The sequence below is a fragment of the Nannospalax galili genome, unplaced genomic scaffold (genome assembly GCF_000622305.1).
Source record: "Nannospalax galili isolate Female #2095 unplaced genomic scaffold, S.galili_v1.0 scaffold915, whole genome shotgun sequence".
NCBI lineage: Eukaryota > Metazoa > Chordata > Mammalia > Rodentia > Spalacidae > Nannospalax > Nannospalax galili.
Window position 1 is genome coordinate 27,248 of NW_008336255.1, and position 7,996 is coordinate 35,243.

The window sequence follows — 7,996 nt, forward strand, 5'->3', positions numbered from 1 at the left end:
AAAAAAACAGCCAAGCAGGTTTTCGTTTTTTTTGGGGGGTTTTTTTTTTTTTTTTTTTTCCTCTTTGGCTTCTTTGCCTTGCTCTTTGGAAGAAACTCTTTTCAGACGGGAAGCTGAGAGCTTCCCACCAACCCTCCCCAACCCTGCAGAAGCACCCTTCACAGTGGAGTGGTGGGAACCCATACCGGACCGTCTTGGGGAAGGTGGAGGGGCAGCAGGGAGGCAGCACGAATGGTTTAGGAGTTTTATCGTCGCTCTGAAGCAATCCCAGGCACGCTGCACCCCTGGGGCTGGCTTTTTCGCCAGCTAATATTTATTGCTGGGACAAGAAGACTTATTTGTCGCTAAGCAAACCCAGCACGGTCTGTTCCTGCCACTTAAAAGTTTCTTTCTGTTTTCTTTTGTTTTTAAATGAGACAGTGAGAACGTGGAAAATATTTGGTGCAAAATGGAAGTCCAGGGCAGGCACTGCAGCACTTTAAAAGATGCCGGGATGGAAGGAGCTGCTGGCTTCTTAGCCAGTTAGGAAAATGATAAAGGATCTGGCGTGCTTGATGAATTTTCCCTCAGGAAAGGGACATACATTATTCCTAATTGCTGAGTTATGGGTCTCTAATTAAAGTTTGTCACTGAGGGGAAATGGCATCAAGGAAATAAAAGATGGAAAATCTGCCTAAGTGAGACTGTGTCCTGGCTGGGACTTGAGTCCAGATGTGAAACACCACAGCTTTGGTTTTTGAGTTCAGTGTAGTGGTGCATGCCTTTGATCCCAGCATTTGGGAAGCAGAGGCAGGTGGATCTCTGTGAATTCAAGACCAGCCTGGTCAACACAGCAAGTTCCAAGTCAGCCAGGACCACATAGTGAGACACTATCTCAAAAATAAATAAATAACAATAATAATAATAATAATAATAATTCCAAAATCAAACAGAAAACAGCTTTTGTTTTCTTCCTTCATCCAATTATCTGCCCATTGTGAGAGCTCATGGGCTCCACTATTAGCCAAGTCTTGCCCCGACTCTAGGCTTCAGTATTTGGGTCATATCCCATCAAGGAGAAGAACTAATTATCTTTCCTTTAAGATGAAACATAATCTCTAAAAAAGAAGCTAGAACTTTCCTCAGATCTACAAATCACAGACTGACCTATTTTCAAGCTTTTCTTGTCCTCAGAAGAAAAGGTAGGAAGAAGTTAGGTGGTCATTTAGGATTTTGTAGCTGAGTCAGTCAAGGAATTTACTCAACCTACTCTGAAAAGACACTTATGAAAGGTCCCTGGAATCACATCACCATGTCTCAGGATAAAGCCAGCATCCCAGGTCTTATGAGTTCCCTAGCTTTATAAGGGACCTCGAGAGACCACAGGGACCATTTCTGTCTTTCCCCTACATTTATGTACTGCAAGGCAGCTAAGAACTACAGAGTGCTAAGACAGTTCCCCACAGCAAAGCTCAGCAGAAATCTTACTCTCCAATAAAAGTTTGAGGGCTTCATGAGGAGGAATCATATACTGGATGTTTCTGTGTGAAAACTGCATGGTAAAATTCCTTATACTGTATAGATGATCAATGCATCCTAAATTATTAAGAATATTTTTGGACCTTCCTTCTGGTTCTTAACCACCATACCCACCCTAAAGTTTGAAAGATGAAAGATGATTCACATTGCCCACCCATCAGACTATGGTAACTTGTGGATCAGAAATATTTATCAACTCTGCAGTCTCCTGACTATCACGTGTAAGGATAAGAGCAGCAATGACTAGAGCACATGTATGTACCTGCAGTAAAACAGCTATGTTCCAGATCTTCTCAAATCCCTTATTCCAGTTAAGATATAAGTTATCTGGCTGGAGAGCTGGCTCAGTGCTTAAGGATACTTGTTTCACATGCAGAAGACCTGAGCTCAGTTCCCAGCATGCACATCAGGCAGCTCACAAATACCTGTAACTCCCGCACCAGAGGACCCAGTGCCTCTTCTGGCCTCCACAAGCACCCACACACATGTGGCATATACTCAGACATATAACACATAAAAATAAATCTTTAAAAAATGATACAGCATCAGTATTAAGATGGTCTCCCAAACAAAGACATTTGCATTTTAAGACCCTGATAATATCTGAACAATCACACAAGAATTTAGAGTAAGATTCTTCAACTCATCCTACCACAGCAAACTGTTTGCCTTTCACAGGCACAAAAGAAAAGCCTTGAAACCTAAAGCTTTTTATTTCAGGAGCAGTATTTTAGTGCAAGGTACACCTTAAAAATTCTTAAAATTGGGGCTGGGTTAGCTTACCTCCTCTGCCCATCAAATCTCTCTTACCCCAGAAGACCCAGGTTCAAATCCCAACACCTACATGGCAGCTAACAACTGCCCTTAACTCTATTCCCAGGGGATCCGACAGCCTCTTCTGTCCTCCATGGGCATTTGCATGACACAGGTGCACTTACCTACATGCAGGCATAACACTCATACATATAAAATAAAAAGAAATAAAAATATTTTTCTAAATATTTATTCGGGGGCTAGAGAGATGACTCAGTGGTTAACAGCACTGGCTGCTCTTGCAAAGGACCTGGGTTCGATTCCCAGCACCCACATAGTGGCCAACAATTGTCTGTAACTCCAGTTCCAAGGGATTTGACACCTTCTTCTGACCTCCAGGAGCACTGCACAACATGGGTGCACTTGCACACATGCAGACTCACACACACAAAATAAAAAAATAATAATAATAAAATACTTTTTAAAAACTTCTTAAAACTTCATGCCCAAGTTTAGATGAAATACTTGGCTTCAAATTTGGAGTATCTGAAACTGTTCCTGAGCACTGTCAATCTAGAAGGACCAGAAGAATTACCAGTTCTCAGATTTGTAGAGATGGCTCAGTCAGTAAAGTGCTTGCCTTGCGAGGGTGAGGACCTGAATTCACCCCCCAGAACTCATAGAAATAAAAGCCACATGTAGTGACTTGCATTTGTAATTTCAGTGTTGGGGAGGGAGAGAAAGGCAAATCCCTGGGGCTGACTGGCCTGTCAGGTTACACTATGCAGGGAGTTCCAGGCCACTGAGACTCTGTCTCAGAAAAAAATAATGATTGACAGTATCTGAAGAATAAGGTCCTCTGGCTTCGATATGTGCATCCATGCACATGAACACACACACACATACCTTTTCACATCCATGCATACTAGTACACGCATGTGCACACATTTGCATGCATATCCATGTGTGAAAATACATGTGAATGAACATTCATGCACACCAACACACATGCACACACAGAATGATAAGCTTTCATGAGAAAGCCATTTCATCTTTTAGTGAAAACAACCTGCAACTAATGTGACTAGCCATATCAGGTAACCATGTAAGGTAGCATGGAGTTCAAGGCCAGTCTGGTCCACATAGTATGTTCCAGGCCAGCCAGTCAACACTCTTCCTGAGAACTGAAGTTACCCATCTATCTTGTTCACAAATTTACCTTCCTCTCTACCTGAGACAACTTAGAGGGTCCCACCTCTTCCTGGTACAGGAGTTAAGCATTGTTACAGTGCTGCTAAACACTGTTACATGGCAATGATAGGTCTTTGTTATAAACACCACTTTTATTGATCATTTTTCCTCTAAATAGGATGTTGGAGGCTGGTGTCATTTGAGTGCTTCATTGGCAGCTATAAACCTGCCTTCATGAGTGACTACCGGCCAAGAATCCAGTCAGACTGCGCTCATGCCAGCATCTGCTGCTTTGAATGCCACAGACATGTCAAGGAAACTATCAGGTGACCCAAGTGTGCCTTGCTTGTCAGGGAACCTTGCTGTCGTGAAGGATGGCGATGCCAACTGGCAACAGAGACCCTGGGACTTGTATCTTCTCAACAAGCCGTTTATTACAAAATTCAGATGGTTTCTATGTATCCCAAGGAACTGGCAGTCACGTGGGATATGGCAGTCACATACAAAGATTTAGGGAACAAAGAAACAGGACATAGAGTCTGTTAGTTGGCACCAGAAGGATGCTTAAACTTTTACTCAAGGTTATCAATGCCCATCCAGTAATTTATTGGCCACAGTGTTTTCTTTCTTAAGGCTAAAATCATGGTAAACTTTTAGCTTTTAGCTCAAGAGTAAACCTTTAACCTGGCCTAATCTTTTAGCCAGGGATAGCTGAGTTATCTGTTCAGGACAAGGAGATGAGCTAAGGGTGTTGACCAAGACACTTTTCCACAGAGCAGGGACCTGCACTTATAACCAGGCTGCTTTCTCCTGCCAGTGTCACAGTGTTCTGCAAGACAGGGGTTATCAGAGCTACTGTTTTCCCCTCCTTTTAGCAGAGAATGCAGCCTGGACTTAAGAGTTTTAGGTTCATCTCTCGCTAGGGCCTGGCATCCTGGTTTCCTACAGGAAACTACGCTGCAGCCACAGCTGCTGCCACTGAAGCAGAACTCGAACTCCAGAAGACATTATCCCAGCCACAGCTATTATTTTCTTCATATTTTTACTGAATTTTTGCAAATTTTGTATTTAGACCCCATCTGCACCCCTCTGATAGCACACCCAGTGGGTTTCACATACTTTATCAAATATATCAAAGCCTATTGAGTCAAGTGTATGTCCTCAAATGTCCTTTAGTGTACATCCATCCACTGGAGCCTGGTTAGCTAGCATCACACCCTTAAAGAAAGCCAACTCTCCCTCTCCCTCTCCCAGGAGTTATTGATTGCCAATAGTTCCTCAGCTAAAGTCGGGGCTTCTTACCCACGTCCCCACTTCTATGCTGGAATTCTTTAAAAAAATTTTTTTTTAATTTTATGTATACGAGTGTATTGCCTGTATGTATGTAAGTGCACCTATGTCACACAGTGTCCACAGAAATCAGAAGAGGGAATCAGATCCCCTGGAACTTGAGTTATATACAGTTATCTGCCATATGGGTGCTGTGAACCCAACCCAGGTCCTTTACAAAAGCAACCAGTGCTCTTAACTGCTGAGCATCTCTCCAGCCCTGTATGCTGCGATTTTGTCTGGCTTGAGCTTGCACTGGTCTTATGCATGTTGTTACCATTGCTGTAAATTCATATGAGAAACTTTCTAGCTGTCTGAAAAACACAGCTTCCTTCTGGACATCCACCACCTGTGGCTCTTACAATCTTTCTTCCCACTTCTCCCACAATGGTCTCTGAGACCTGGGTGGTAGAGGTTTGATATCTGCATCCTATTCAGGGATAAGCATTCTGTAGTCTCTTATTCTCTGCACTTGGGCCAGTTGTGGCTTTCTGGATTAATCACCATCTGTTGCTTGAGGAAGCTTAGCTGGTGAGAGTTGAGCGGTGCATTAATAATCATTCTGCCCCCTGTTCCACTGTCCTCTGAGCTTTATGTGTATTATAGATGTGTCACTTAGGGCTGGGCACCTCCCAGACACTTATTCTCTGTGTTTGACCAGTTGTGGAACTCTGTAACAGTCTCCATCTGTATATAGTAAGAAATTACATTGGTCTAGGAATGTGACAAAAAGTAGGATATATGACCTCTTCAGGCATGTGTATTTGGCTATGTTTACAGTACCACACATGGATTTCCTCCTGTTAAATAGACTTTGAGTCCAATTATACAACATATACATGAATACATGTGAATAGCTGAAGGCTATGCAACAGAAAACAGAACCAGGCAGGGGAACCTCTCTTTCAGTTAGTCAGGGTGGTCCAAGAAACTCCCAAAAGAATATAGGCTATTGCCACAGCGCTCGATTGCCTCCCAGAATTTAAAGGTAAGACCCTGCCAGGGAGAAAAATCAATCAATGACCAGTTGTAAAGTCCATGAACCACAACCATAACTGGCCCAGCAAATAATCTCTACTGGTGCAGTAGTGGTACTTTTGTCTTGGGGTTCATCAGCAGCTGCCTAATTGGACTTAAGGCCCACCACAGGTATTTCAAAAAACCTTGGTGAGCTCTAGATTTCCCTGCCGCTATTTCCACCCTCACCAGAGAGAGAGCTTTCTCCTAGGACTTAACAGAAGACCTATGATTAGTGCAAACACATTCTTTCATACAGAAGAGGAACTGTGCTGTGATTAGTTCAAAGAATTTTTCATGAAAGACCATTGTGATTGGTGTAGATGCCCTTGCCACATCCCTGTCTGTGTAAGCAGGCTGTTTGGCTCACTTTGACATTCTTCTGTGCTGCCCTTTGATACGCAACATTAGATCCAAAAAGAGGATTCTCCCGAATGGTCTACACATTCTACTTCTGATCTTTCTGTACAGTAGAGCAAGCTGAGCCAAGTCTTAAGGCTGAGGGTCTTGAATACTCCAGACTCAAGAGCCATAACACTAGCCATCTATGAGATGCAACACTTGCTGCCATAGATCTGCAGGACCCAGCACCTGTTCAAGAGCTGTAACGCCAACAGACTTCACCTGTTGGCTACTTGTCATTATCTGATGATGTTGCTCACTGCTGTTGAAGGTCAAGAGTTATAATGGTTGTCAGGTGCTAGGACCACTGGTGGTTGAAGCCGAGAACAGTAAGCCTCCAGCTGGAGTGCCTAGAGCCATAAGTCTCCAGCTTCTCCAGCCTGGAAAAACAAGCTCCTAGCTCTCAGGGTTTAGCCACTGGGTTTGCCAGTATAGCCATTGAGCCTTGGGCACCCAAAGGCCTAGGACAGTCAGCACTGGATGAACGTTTCCTCTCGTACCCATCATTTACATTGGTAGGGCACTAAAACCCCAGCCAGGTGACCGGGGACACTTTTAGCACCTCCCATTCACTGGCTTCCTAAGCCCAGGACCACCATGCAACTGCTCTTGACCCTTGGGTGCATTTTATAGATTTAGAGACAGAACAGAAAGGATATATGTACCACATGCTAAAGACAATCAAGTCTCGAGCAGCACTGTCCAGATATTCTCAATGGGGGAAAGGGTAGGAAAAGTCATCAGATGTTTGGAGAAGGTCTATATACCTGCTCCAAAGACCAATATACTCTAGCACAGTTAAAGTAAGACATGCTGAGTGGCTAAAGGAGGTCCTTCAGACCTCAAGATCTAGGACATACAGGTAAAAGTGTTGCCCTGGAGCAAAGGGCACTAAAGTACATGGGAACTTGCTGACCTTGACAGGCCCATCAGAGCAGGTGCTACCACAGTAACATCAACATTTTGAGTAGATCTTGGGAATGTCTAATAAACACGGATAAAGAAGGGAACGGGTTACAGCCAATGAGGTCACTTCTGGACCTCATTAGCTCAAAATGATGAATACAATCTTCAGCTTACAGGTTCCATTTAGGATTTCTCAACTCTATGGTAGTGTGAAACAGCAGCCATATACCCAGTCTGTGTTTTTCAACACAGTATTCAATAAACTGCATGAGATCTTGACTCTGCTCTGGTAGGTGAGCTTGCCCAATCACAGTTCACTACATGCTCTCATATGAACCAACCATGACTCAGAAAGTTGAGTGTATTAAAGGAACTTTCAACTTGCAATGTTTCGTCCAGTGGTCAGGACATAGCCTTTCATAAGCCAAAGAGCAGCTCATGCCCTTGTGGCATAGACTGGGGAGTCATGGTCTAAACTTCTTCACAATCCTGCCAGTGGAAGGCTGAGTTTCTTCTAGAGGTATGGGCCCTGTGACTGTGTCCTAGCATGTTAAGCCCCAGAAAGATCTCTGGAGTGATATCATCATGAACTTAACTAGAAAGAAATGCTGGACCTTTAGATAGAAACAGTCACTGGGGCACAAGTTCCCTTTCCAGGTTCTTGGTCTCACCAATCAAAGAATTTTAAAATATACACTGAAGGGAACTCAAGGCCAGTTTATCAGTCAGAAAGAGGGGGCCCAGAGAGGGTAGAAGTATCAAGGGAAAGAGAACAGGAAAGGGGAGAGACAGTCACACTTTTTAATAGAGTACAAGTAAAAAGAGACACTTCAGCCGGGCGTGGTGGCACACGCCTTTAATCCCAGCACTCGGGAGGCAG